This window comes from Cheilinus undulatus, linkage group 5 (assembly GCF_018320785.1).
Source record: "Cheilinus undulatus linkage group 5, ASM1832078v1, whole genome shotgun sequence".
Taxonomy (NCBI): domain Eukaryota; kingdom Metazoa; phylum Chordata; class Actinopteri; order Labriformes; family Labridae; genus Cheilinus; species Cheilinus undulatus.
In genome coordinates this window covers 50,463,061-50,477,506 of record NC_054869.1, presented here as the reverse complement: position 1 = coordinate 50,477,506, position 14,446 = coordinate 50,463,061, and positions in this window count along the sequence as shown.

Genomic DNA, 14,446 nt, shown 5'->3' with positions numbered 1-14,446 from the left:
GGACAATTTAGAATCACCAATTAACCTAATGAACTTTGACTTTGGTGGTGGGAGGAAGCCCATGCATGCACAGGGAGAGCAAGAAAACTCCACACAGAAAGGCCTAGGGAGGGACAGCTATGGACTCTGTCCCACACACAGAAATTGTGCTCTTTATTTAGGGAACATGATGGCTATGCTTATGCACATGGAACATGATCAGTTATTTCATTTAGCCTGTCTCACTTCTCTATTAAATCCTGGACTTGGGAGATTGTTACGTGCGTCCTGGAGTGCTGCATGTCCTCTCTCTCCCTGGCTCTCTGGTCTCCCTCCTCCCTCTACCTGTGGGCTGCAGCACACCTGTGTGCTGTTAGCACTCAGGGTGGAGGAGGGGGAGTATTTAGAGTGGCAGGGGAGTAGAGCAGGCAGAGAAGAGAGAGCAGAGCTGGGCCAGGCACCCGTGACACTCTCATGGAGAAGCGCGTGAGGTTTGTTTCCTTGGTATTTGAGTAACTTTTTTTTCGTTTAGTATTAATTCGTTCGGTTTAACCAAGTGTTTTGTTTCCCGTTCTCCTTTTCCTCCCTCCCCAGGCATGTTTAGATTGCTGGGTTTTGTTGTTTTAGTTTGGCTGTAGTCGTCGGTAGTCCTGTTTTTTCGTTGTCTTCTTTTCTTGATTAAATAGTTAGTTCTTTTGATTAGGTAGTTTTAGTCAGGGGTGGTGGCTGGTCCAATGGCCCATTGCGTGGTCAGCCACATCCACCACCCCTCTTTTGTTCTTTTTGGCCAGCGGCTGCAGCCCTTTTGACTTCGTTGATTTGTTTAATGTTTAATTAATTAATTGACCTGTTTGTTAAAATAAAGCTTGGATTATTTTGGAACTCAAACTATTTGTCTGTGTCCTTTTATATATGTTATGGTCTCTTTTGATAAGAGCCTTATTTTTTTTCCCGGTTTAAATGAATAATTTTTAGGAGGCCTTAACAGAGATCCTGTCATTACTAGTTCTGTTTCTGTGTTTATGTAGCAGAGGGAAGGCCCTACTGGAGATGAGGAGACTGTGCTGCTCCTGCTTCTTTAGTTCATAATGGCTGAGTCAGTGATGAGGTTCTAATGAAGTGTTTCTCAACCCTTCTCGACCAAAGAGCCAAATTGTTGAAAAATACCTTTGCAAGAGCCACAATCTAAGAAATAAAAAAGTGGCAAAAATGGGTTAAGTGGCAATAAAAATAAGTTAATGTGGTAAAATGGTCCAAAAGTGGCAAAGAAGTGGACAAAATGGAGGAAATTCTTGCAAAAATGGGGAGAAAAAGTGGCAAAATTGAATAGAAAAAAAAAAACATAAGTGATAAAAATGGTCAAAAAATTGTAAAATGTGGCAAAAGAAATCAGTTAAGCAAACATCATGATAAAAGAGGCAAAAACTGGTGTAAAATGTCGAAAATGGGGAGAAAAAGCAGCAGAATTGATTCAAAAATGAGTTACAGGTGGCAAAAACTGTCAAAAAGGTGAAAATGTGGCAAAAAAATGAGTAACTCAAATGGGCAAAAGTGGCAAAAATGGAAAAAGGCAGCTTAAATATGCAAGAAAGGGCAAGAAAATGGCAGGGATGAAATTAACAAAAGAGGATAAAAGAGGCAAAAACCGGTGGAAAATGGCAAAAATTGATTCCAAAAAATGAGTTATAGGTGGCAAAAGTGGTCAAAGAATGGTGAAATGTGGCCAAAAATCAGTGAGAAGAGACTAGAATGGGCAAAAGTGGGAAAAAATGGCATTCAGTGGAAAAAGGCAGTTTAAATGGGTGAAAAGGTGCAAATCATAGCAAAAAAAAAATTGCAACAAGCAGGACAAAAAAGGCAAAACTGGCGAAAAGGGGCAAAGGAAGTGGCAACCTTGGGCTTAAAAAGCTGTAAATGAGATTAAAAGCTGCAGAAAAGGAGGAAAAACTGCAAATAAGGTCAATGGAAATACACAAAGAAAAAATAAAGGTTGATAATTTAAGCCAACTGTATAAAAGTGGGGAACAAACTAATTAATGGATCCTTTCTGAGGTTAAAGGTGACCTTTTTAAAGTTTTCTGGGGGAAAACTATTTCAAATAAAGACATAACAGAGCCACAAATCTAATGGAACACATTTGTGACAGAGACCCAGAGACTGTACATCCTGATCAACAGCCTGGAGTACCTCTACAACATGCATACATCCTGCTGTTCTAATCACCACATTTTACTGAATTCACAAACTGTCAGACATCTACCATTCATTTGAAGAGACAGGTGTCATTACTAGTCATTAAAACATATGAACTCACCTCTGTCAGCTTCCTGTGTCTTCTTTGGTTCCCCTTCTGAAAAAAAGATGGATGGATGGACGATTAGAAACAGCAATACGGAGAATCAGGACTCCTGTTGAATAAAAAGACAGGTCCAGATAGGATTGGGCCCTCTTTATTTTTCAATACTGTCAAACATCCTCTGAATTTTACTGGAGTGTACGGGGATAGCGCAATGTTTTCAAAAACCACATTATGCAAGCTCTCTGCTAGCTAGGCATGGGCAAGCAGGGCCGCCCATTATGGAGGGATGAATGGAAGAGCTTACTGGGGCCCAGCCAACAAGGGGGATCGAAAAAATCATGGTCAGCTGTAAAGTTTAGTTGTGATAAGCATATTTCAATTTTAACCTGAATAATAACCTCTCTTATCAAAGCAATAACACATGAATTTCATTTTTTTAGTAATGATTTGACATTAATTTATTAATTAAGTGGCCAAAAATGGGGGAAGTGGTGACAATGGGCGATAAGGTGCAAAAACGGCCAAGAAATGTTGAAAGATGTGGTAATAACAGACATGACAGTAATTAAAGCAATGCCAGGCTATATTTTGATACCCTGGGACAGTGATACTCACCGTGTGGCTCTTTTGTGATGATCTGTGACTCTGTTAAGTCTTAATTTTAGATATTATTACCCCAGAAAACCTTAAAGAGGGGAAACTTTTTGCCATTTTCACATTTTTTGCCACTTTCCACCCATCTAAGCTCCCTTTTGCCATTAAATACCCCTCTTTTCCCTATTTTTGCCCTTTTTTTAAACCATTTTTTTTGCCACTTTTTGTCCAAATAAGCTAGCTTTCTGCCATTAAATACCATTTGTTTCCTTTTTTCCCAAATTCTTGCTTTTTCTTTTTGCCACTTTTTTGCCCATTTTTGCCTTTTTCACCATGTTTTGCCACATTTTGCGCATTGAAGCTACCTTTTGCCATTACTTGTTACTTGTTTCCTATTTTTGTGCTGATTTTTGCCAGTCTTGTGTGCCTTTTGCCCATTTTAGTCACTTTCCACTCATTTTTTTTGCCATGTTTTTACCACTTTTGGACCATTTTTTTGCCAGCTGAAACTCATTTTTTGTCACTTCTCACCAATTTTTGCTACTTTCTGACAAATATTTCCGCTTGTTCTCCCCATTTTTGCTGCTTTTTGCCACCTTTACTTATTTCTTTTGCTACTTGAAGCCGTTTTAGCCACTTTTCACCACTTAGATTTTGGCTCTTGTAAAGGTATTTTTCAACAATTTGGCTCTTTGGTTGAGCAGGGTTGAGTAACACTGCTCTGGGATAAGGTGTTATTGTATCACCACCTCTTCCTACATAGAGGAGCTTCCTGTGAGTTTTTGTGTGTTTGTATTTCTACATTATCTTATTCCAGAATAACTCTGCTTTTTTTGTTGTGCTGTTGTGTGATGTGTTTTTTTTTAACAGGAATCATTACAAAATGAACTTTCCTTTGTCACGTTGTTGTTTCTCCTTTCTTTCTAGAAAGATCGATGGATGCACAGTTAGACGCCAAAGTATGAAGCAGCAGAATTTTTTATAAAAAATATTCTTAAATGAATAAAGATCAAAACCACTGTCACAGAAATAAGACTACAGCAAGCAGCTGATGGCTTAGAGGGGGTGAATATTTATGCAGTCACTATTTTAAATTACATATTTTTATTTGATTGACATTACATTGAAGAAATCTGTTTTCATTGTGACATTAAAGAGTTTTTTCTTTGTCAGAAAGCCAAATTCTTTTGGCCATGACTGACTTATAAAATCAATAAAAGGGTCAAACATCCAAGAGAGTGAAAACACTGTATACTTTAGTGCTCTAAAGTAATAAATCTACATCCTGATTGTTCCTGATCACCTTTCATTGACCTAAATGAAACATGTAGAGCAGATTCAAGATTCATGAGTTTGTGTGTTTACAAATGTCAGACAAAGAGTTTAACTTTGAGTAAATCAGAGGGTCTTTACTAGTGTTGTACTCAGGACCACACTATCTGAGACCAAGACTTATCTGAGACCAGAGTGCACCGAGACCAAGACAAGACCAAAACTTTTGGGGGTTGAGACCGAGTCAAGACCGATGCCGAGACAAGTCGAGTTGAGACAAGACCAAGACTTTGGGGGGCTGAGACTGAGTCAAGACCAATACTGAGCTTAGTAAAGACCAAGACAAGACCAAGACTTTTGGAGGCTGAGGCCGAGTCAATACTGATACTGAGACTAGCTAAGACCAAGACAAGACCAAGACTTTTGGGGGCTGAGACCGAGTCAAGACCAATACTGAGACTAGCTAAGACCAAGACAAGACCAAGACTTTTGGGGGCTGAGACCGAGTCAAGACCAATACTGAGACTAGCTAAGACCAAGACAAGACCAAGACTTTTGGGGGCTGAGACCGAGTCAATACTGATACTGAGACTAGCTAAGACCAAGACAAGACCAAGACTTTTGGGGGCTGAGACCGAGTCAAGACCAATACTGAGAGTAGCTAAGACCAAGACAAGACCAAGACTTTGGGGGGCTGAGACTGAGTCAAGACCAATACTGAGCTTAGTAAAGACCAAGACAAGACCAAGACTTTTGGGGGCTGAGACCGAGTCAAGACCAAGACCGAGACAAGCTGAGACCATTATTTACAAAATAAATCCTTGTATGTATTTAAAAGCCACTGACAAGTCTGGAATTATTTTAAATATTCAAAAATGAGATGTTTATCTAGGTTTGTCAGGTGAATGAGGTCTACAGTAAGTGTTCAGAGGTATTCTGACTAGAAATAAGATGGACTGATGTCTGAGTTTCTGCAGGTATAACTATTTGTTGTTTTAGTGCTTCTCCTTATTGTCACATCTTGTAGAAAGGCTTAAGTCAGCCTTCTGAATCTGTTTTTGCCCATATTAGTCACTTTTCACTCATTTTTTGCCATGTTTTTGCCACTTTTGGACCATTTTTTTGCCACCTGTAACCATTTTTTGCCACTTCTCACTCTTTTTTGCTACTTTCTGACCTTTTTTCCACTTGTTCTCCCCATTCTCACTCCTTTTCATCCATTTTTGCTGCTTTTTGACCATTTTAGCCACCTTTAACTTATTGTTTTTGCTACTTCAAGCTGTTTTTGCCACTTTTCATCACTTAGATTGTGGCTCTTACAAAGGCTTTTTCAACAATTTGGCTCTTTGGTTGAGCAGAGTTGAGTAACATTGGTCAGATGACACTAAACCACAGCTCTTTGGTCATAGAGACATTGGGAATGATTGGAGAAGGAAGGGAGAGGTTTATCACCCAAAGAACGCTGCAGTTGGAGGATTATGCTGTAGGGATGACTCAGTGAGTCTGGAACTGGGAATCATGAAGAAGGAAGAATATGTGAAGTTTTAAAATTAAAACCTCATGTTGTCAGCAGCTACACTGGGTCTGGGTCGTCTCTTTGTCTTCAACACAACAACAACCCAAAACATTTGTGTCTCCTGGTGAGGATCTACTTCCAGAAAACCAAAGTGAACCATAGTGACCGGCCTGACCAAAGCCCTGACTGGAACCCCACTAAAAATCTGTGGGGTGAAGTGAAGACCAAGGTCCATGCCAGAAGACCATCAGACGTGGAAGAGCTGGAGAGATTAGCCAAAGATGAACAGGCTGGGATTCCTCAGGAGACTGAATCCAAATCTACAACAAACCACTGCAGGCTGAACTAAAAACACTTACCTGGCAGGTTTTCTAGTGCAGAAGGATCCACTTCATCTTCAGGGTCAACTAGAGATGGGAGTTAGCAACAGAACAAGATTAACGTTAAAATAAATTATTCAATTTTTGAAAATCAGTCAACACTGCTAATGTGCGCTCATATCTCTGATGGTGACCACATTGAGTGTGAACTCACCTTTTTCAGATTCTCCTTTCTTCTTTGGATCTTTTACTGGAAAAGATGATCACATGAACAGACAGTTAGACTCAGTAGTAGGAAACAGCAGAGAACTCTTTAAAAAGAAGACTGAACTCTTTCAATTTTCTTTTGTTGCAGTCAGTTATTCTCATTAATCTACATGATTCTAAAGGCACACACCTCTACAGAAGGCCTCACAGCTGACAATGATATCAGAGCAGAAATCACGCCATGAGGTCAAAGGAGCTGCAGAGCTCTGCAGCTTTAACAGCCTCCACTCTTCTTAGAGGCTTTCCACAACATTCTGGAGTGTTTCTGTGGGAATGTGTGCCCATTCATTCTGAAGAGCATTTATGAGGTCTGGCTCTGATGTTGGACCAGAAGTCCTGGCTCACAATCTCTGTTCCAGTTGACCCCAAAGGTGCTGGATTTGGTTGAGGTCAGGACTCTGTGTGGACCAGTCCAGTTCTTCCACACTGAACTCATCAAACCATGTCTCTATAGTCCGTCTTTGTGCTCTGGGGCACAGTCATGCTAGAATAGAAAAGGGCCTTCCCCAAACTGTTGCCACAAAGTGGGAAGCTAGCATTGCCCAGAATGTCTTGGTACACTGAAGCATTAAGATTGGCCTTTACTGGAGAAAAGGGGTCTGACCTAGACCCTGAAAAACAGTACCACACCCTCATTCCTCCTCAACCAAACTTCACAGTCAGGCAGGTAATGATCTCCTTCATGGAGCTTCAGGGAGATCCTGATTCCCTTTCCACCATCCTACAGTGAAGCCAGAACTACCAGAAGCTGGCGTACTGAACATGGTGTTACTGGGTTTGATGGGCCAGCCAACTGGTCTGACCTAAACCCCATAGAGCAGGGGTGTCAAACTCAATCACAGCAGGGTCCAGATTCTGGATTTAGGACTAACCTGAGGGCCTAACAGGGTCACCTTTTTAAACATAAACTGTCAACCTCATTTCACCAGTAATAAATATGAAAAAAAAAAAAAAAGAAAACGTAGCACTGATAATAAATGATTTTGACATTTAAAAAGTTTAGAGACAGTAGATTTTTTTTTTTGTGTGAGTTTTATTCTTTAAGATTTAAAAAAAAGGTCTGAAATATTTCCCTTTGTATGAGAGGAATCTAGAATATGTGGATGTTTCTCTCTTGAATTCCTTCCTCCTGATATCCTGACGTGTTAAATCACATCTGTATCCTCAGCTCCTGTTATCTGGTTAACTCGGCCCATAAACTTAAAATCATCAAAACCAAACAAACTCACGTTGCGGTTTTTCCTCAGATGGTTTCAGGTCATCTAGAAAAGAGAATTCACAACAAGATGAGATGAACATTTTCTATAGACTAGTAACCATGTAGTGTACAAGCAGTCTTAATAAAAACAGTCCTGAGCTCACATCAGAGAACACAGCCACTTCTTCTTCTGCATTATTTTTCTCTGGTTTATCTTTGTTAATACCATGGTCTTGGTGAATACTCAATTCTGATTGGCTCTGAAAATTCCATTGGTGTCAATTAACTTCTGATATGGACACCTTTTGAACTTCTCAAGTAGTCCCGATCAAAAAAATCTTTTCACTGTTCTAAATTAATGCTCAGCAACCATTAGCCGTTACTCGGTTAGGAGTAACTATAGCAACCTGAAACAGTTATATTTTCTGGGCAGGGAGTACAGCGTCGCCAGCCTAAGAAGCCATGGACCGCCATCAACCGTCACTTTACTGACATAAATAAAATGACAGACTCTAGGTTTAAGATCTGTAACCTAAGATGGTCTTATCTTTTATATCCGATGTTGTTGACATAAACATGAATATGTATATATGCTCTCAATTGTAATGAGAGGTTCTGTTCTGTGTTTATGCTTATGTAAATGAGCAGCGACAGTAGCCAGTGATGTGTGCTGGATATATGTGACAAAATGCACATGTGCTGTGTGTCTATTGATATGTGTCAATAAAGTTTTCTCCCTCTCTGAGAGGGCCTCTCAGCGAGAGAGCACGAGATCCAGTTAAAGCAGAGCTGATGCCCCACTGTGTGATTATTCCTCTGTTAATAATTCGATCTAGTACTGGATGTGCACGTTAGAAACGCTGAGCAAACCAACTCTGCCAACAGACGTACATCTTCTCTCCATCACCTTAAAGGTGCAGTGTGTAATATTTAGCCTAGTAGCATTTAGCAAAACTAGCTTGGTTAAAATAAAACATAACATTTATAAGTAGATTGATCTAAATTAGTGTTGACATCTGATATATGATATATATATCATATATCAGATGTCAACATCTCTTTAAATTGTGATTATATATGCTAACCGCTAAATTGTCATACATTGATTCCTTACAGCCAATTGACAGAGATAGATACATCAAGAAATGACTCTAATAGGATCCGATTTTTGTCCGTATCTTATTAAAGAGTGGACAACTGATCCTACTCATTGGTCTGATGTTTCATTCCCTAACCCGGTAGGAGGCAAAATCACATTTATGAATGAATGAAACCAGTCATAATTTCAATGTCCGACAAGGAAATTAGCAGGTTTTAGTGAATTTGTGCACCACACAATGGATGTTATCGCACAATATGCAGGAGCTGCATATTGGTTATTGATGACTCGGTATATCACGCTTGGATTTACACACACAACAGCCTCAAAACTATCGGTCCCTGGAGGCTCATAACTTTTTTACAAGTGGCTTTGTCGGAGTTGTGCTTCATCACACACTAATCACGCTGTATGCTCGTTAGCTTTTGTAACGAGGCAAGGTAGCCTGCATAACGTTGTAGTTAGTTAACTTCTCTTAAAACTAGTAATAGAACATTCATGTTAACTACGAAACAATCTAACACTGTTTAAATAAGGTGAACATAACGTTGTCCTACCTCTAATGAAGTGCTGACTACAGACGTACACTTTTGGATTTTGGATCCTACAGGCAACCAAACTCATCCTCCCACCGGATCGCTTGAAGCTACCGCGTTCTTCTCATCAGCTCTGTGCTTCGATTTGGTAAAATATAAAACTTCATATTTGGATTTTTAAACTTGTTTTTGTGCAAAAGGGTACACAACAGTGGCCCGGCATTGTGGAAAGCGGTTTGTTTACCCCCTCGGCGCAAACCAGATGTGACGTTTTGTGGGCATTCCTCTTTATGCCAATTGTATCTATGATGTCATGAGTGGGGAATGACCCCGCCCCTCTAACACTACAATCTATAATCGCAGAGTAGCTCATCTCAGTCCTGTCTGTTGTTAGCTGATGTCACTGCCTTTATTGAAAGTTAACAGTTAAATGCTGTTTTTTTTTTTAAAATCATTGTGAGGTAAATTTACCAAATCTATCAGCCTCATAACAGAGATTTGAGCAAGAAAACAGACTTTGTCTCTTTTTCTAAGGTCAACAAAAAGTCAAGAGGTGTGAGGGCTTTCCTTAATTCAGATTGTAGCATTTTTTAAATGTCAGAGGATTGTATTTCTCCTGAGTGGGCGTGGCTTCAGCTCATTTAACAGCCTCACTGACACCACCCTGTAGTGGATTTTACTGCCTTGTTTTTCATGTTTTTGAAGCTTAATTTTATAAACTTGGAGATGTTTTAGCGCCAAAGACGTCACATGTTTTGTTGCTCTGATTGGCCCGTAAAGATGTGACAGAACGTTCATCCAATCACCCTCCAAGTATTTTTTTCAAAGGCTCTGCCCTTTCCCAAACGCCGTCTATGGAAGGTTTTTCAGATGGATGAGTGAAACAAAGGCAAGAGGGTCTGGCTGCAGACCTCGACAAAACCTCTACGCTGGGGCGTTCAGCAGCAGACCTGCACACTGGGGCGGACCTCTACGCTGGGGCGTGTAGCATGTTAGCTGTTGTTAGCATAATTAGACCGCTGACTCTTACTAGACATTAGCGTAGCCCCGTACGCTTGGGGCGTGCCCCAGCAGACCCCAACCCCTACACTATTAAAACCGGAGTGGTTTGGTTTAGGTATTAAAACCCGAGTGGTTAGATTTAGGGTAAGCCAGTGAGCAAGCGGCTAGAGCAGAAAATTAAGCTCGGGTAATAAACGTCACGCCCCAGCGCAGAGGTCCACCCCAGCGTGCAGGTCTGCGGCTGAACGCCCCAGCATAGTGGTTTGCTCGAGGTCTGCAGCCAGATACGTCTCAACAAATGCATCTGGGGTGTCAGGTTACTCCTTTAGTGATTTAGAAAAAATTATACATGCTTTCATCTCATCACAGTTGGATTATTGTAACTAGTCTTAGCCTCTCTTCACTGGCTTCCCATACGGTACAGGATTGATTTCAAGGTTGCTCTATTTGTTTTTAAAGCTGCATAAGGCCTGGTACCAGCTAACATTTCCAACCTCCTCAGCCCTTATACCACTTCCAGGCCGCTCAGATCCACAGACATGGGACTTCTGGCTGTCACTCGTTCCAATCATAAACTTAGAGTTGACCGAGCTTTTGCAGCCTCCCACCCTCAATCAAGCCTGCCCCCTCCTTTGACTGTTTTAAGTCCCGTCTCAAAACGTATCTCTACAGTTTGGCTTTTGAGTCTGAAGCCCCGTGACCTGGTCTTAATATTCAGCATCGCTTCAACAACTTCTTAGTTTTCATCCATTTTTCTTTTGTTTGTTTTGTCATTGTAATAATTAGCCTGACTGTTTTTAGTTAATGTGTTTGCATCTTGACTTTTCTTGAAATTTCTTGAAATTTGAATTTAAAAGAAATCAACAAATAATTAAAGCCATAAAAACTCACTTCCAGGGTTTGGATTCCTCTTTGGTCTGTTCCCTTGAAAATACAGAACAGTATAGACATGATAGTATGAAAACAAAAACTGTGATATAAAGGAATCCTTCACATTAAATACCAGCACCACTCTGTCTGTTTAATATGAGGCTACAGCCTGAAGCTGCTAGCTTAGCATTACTCAAAAAAGGAGAAAAAGCTACCAGAAAGCCCGTTTAAACATAAAGAAAGGTAAATGTTTGATAGATGAAGCTTTAAATGGGAGCTTTAACACTCTAGAGCAGGTCTGATGATCATGGTTGGGACTATGATCGCTAAGCTAACAGTCTGGTATTTAACATCCACATGTCACATTTAAATTCACTGGAGTTAACAGCTGAAGAGCTTAAAAAGCTATAAACCGGCCATTGATTGTTGCAGCACTAAACTCAACCAAATCTGTAGAGTACTTAATCATTTCCACCACAGTCAATACTTACGTCGAGCTTCAGTCAGAGCCAACACCACACCAAAAACCAGAAACACGGTCAGCAGCCTCATGGTGGAGATGCTCCCGGTGTCAAGACAAGTATGGTTACCTGTGAAAAACAGAGACGAACGTGTCAATAAGAATAACGCAGCAAGCAGACGACTCAGACTGTAGGAAGATCATGAATCAAACCTGCAGGAGACTGATGTCCTCAGTGTGGAGCTGATGAAGAAGACGGGCTCTTAAATACGCCTTAGTTACAAAACATCACAGTAAGGCCACGTATGCCGATGACACCCAGCGCAAATATCAACGTAATCTAAAGTTCAACAGAAGCGCCAGCTATTTTTCAAGACATGAAAAATACACGGTACTGGTGACCCAGAGGCATCTTGGGTCAAATTTGTCAACGGTGCAACTCACAGCCAATATAAACACGAGCAGCTTCCATCAATCAGGTAGCGAATGTTTGCTCAGGGTTACAGAAGTAGACGCAACATCATTAGATGTGATGCCAGACTCCACACCAACTTTGATATCAGTGATCGTGGTCAGAAAAGTTTATTTTTGATGTCTGAATGCTGGCATTTTAGTGGCAGGGAGAATCTTCACACATTTACATTTTTTTCACGTTATACAACAGTCTCCTCAGTCGAGGTCAACTCAAAGATAAACTTTACATCAACACGGAAGTTCAAACTCACACAGTTATAAAATCTCCAGTCTGTAATTATCTACTCAGCTCTAGACAAATAAAACAGCTTTGTAGGAGTCACACCAGGAACCAGAACACCTTTGACATCCGGGAGGGCCGATCAGAACCAAGGATGCTGTCCTGGCTACCTCCACTATGGCCAAGCTCACCTCAGTCATCTGCTGTCTACAAATGAATCAGTTTCTACTCAACCACTCTGATTCTGCGTCCTGCATTTGGGTCTGAGCTGCAGCATGAGCCCATTTAATCCTCTGAGCTGTAGTAGATGATGCAAAGAGTGATGTTGCCATCATCTTAAAAAATGAATTCAAATAATCCATGGTAGCAGGATGGACTTTTTTCCCAGGTAAAAACATAAACAATCTTTGCTCAGGGTATGACCTGAGTGGTTGGCATGGTAGTGTCTTCTTTTTTCTTTTGGGCATGGATCCATTTTGCTAGTGTGAAAGCAAACAGCAGCACAGTTTGATGTAACTGGGCCTGGTGTGAAAGAGCCCTGATGTGGTATGATGCTCCTGACCTGAGGGAGACAGTCACTGGGTTACAGGTTCACTTTCATGGATAGAACACTGTTTACATACGCAGATTTTAATTCTAGAATTCTGTAACATTTGACCATTGTATGCAGTTTTTTTTTTTTTTTTGCCAAAAACTACTGATTTGTTGGTCAATCTAACTTTTGTTGTTCTGTTCTGTTTTTTCTGTTTTTGGTCAAATTTGCAAGAGTACCTGGATGAAGCCGAGGAGCTTCGCTTCACAACGAAAGTCGGACTATCGCCGCCATATCTCATCTTCTAATACAGGAAACCACTTGAACTGAACGTCTTCGTCGCTGTCATATTAATAGAGGAAAGTCAACCACATAAGGAAATATTAGTAGATGAAAAATATGTGAGTTTTCGGATTTAACAAGCGCAGCGATTACATGACATTAGTTTTAATGAATTTAATATGATTGATTTATGATCAAAATTCAAGTATCACTGAGCACAAGCATAATATGCAACAGGAGATTGGCTGGCCAGACGTCAGTGTCGCCGCCATGTTGCCAGAGGCAGGTCAACTAGGTAATGCAATGCAAGTACACCAGGAATGTGCAAGTTTCTGGAATCAAAAGCTCAAACCACAAGATTAAATGGATTTTAATGAATCATTTATAATTAATTATCCATATTAAAATAGGAATAGTGAAACATAAAATAGTGACAGTGAAACATAAAAGCAGAATCCACTTTCTTGTGTTTTCTCAGTTAAATTAGAATATGCACTCCATGATTTAAAATGAAATAATTTTATACACAACATGGTTTCATATATGTATAGATTTCTTTGATTTTGTATATATAAACTATGATATATAATATACAGTGCTTAACAAACATATTAGACCACCTGTCATATTTGTCTCAGAGACCATCCAGCATCATAAAGTGCTTTAATGCGGACTCTTTCATTTTCACCAACATCTCCAAGTTTTACTATTTTGAACAGGAATGAGGAATTTCAAACTGAATTCACCCAAACTTGAGCCGGCTCACTGGGCTTCTCTGAGAAGTCAGAAATGAATCAAGCATAACATTCAACCACTAAAACTCATTTTTCTGTTCAGGAATGCAAGTAAATAACTATAATTTGACATATTAATCAAGAAATATTAATGTGCTTTACTATTTTTTCAGTTTTTTTGTAAATCAGTAAATTTGAAAATTCATAGATAACAGTAATAATTATATTTTTGCATGAAAAATATCATTTGGGTTAAAGAGCTTCTACATATTGGTGGATTAACCATTGCAGAAACATATAAAATGATTTTGGTAATTACCAATGCTGTTAATTTAGGGCAGCTGTGGCATAAACCTTACTTTGGGTGGTGGTCTAATAAATTTGTTAAGCACTGTACATACCCATATAGTGATGTAGTCAAGTCACCAAACCTCGAGTCCGGGTCCTGAGTCCCTGGTGTTCAAGCCCGAGTCGGGTCCAAATCAGCAAAGAAAAATCCGAGTTGAGTCCGAGTTGAGTCCCCTTTACCTGTGTTCGAGTCCTAAATGAGTCCCCATTACATAAAATCTAGAGCCAAATTAAATTATTAATTATTTTCAAGCCATTCCAGCTTTCCAGGTGGGCTACACTGATGTGTTTCATTAATGTATGAATTTGTTCAACTGTTTATTCTAAAAGACTAGAGGAGCTGTTTACAGCAGTTGCGCACAAACTAAACCAAACATCTGAGACCCAGTGGTGGAGTAAACTTGGGAGACAGGGTTAATTTTGGCAACCGTTTTTAGTTTTAGT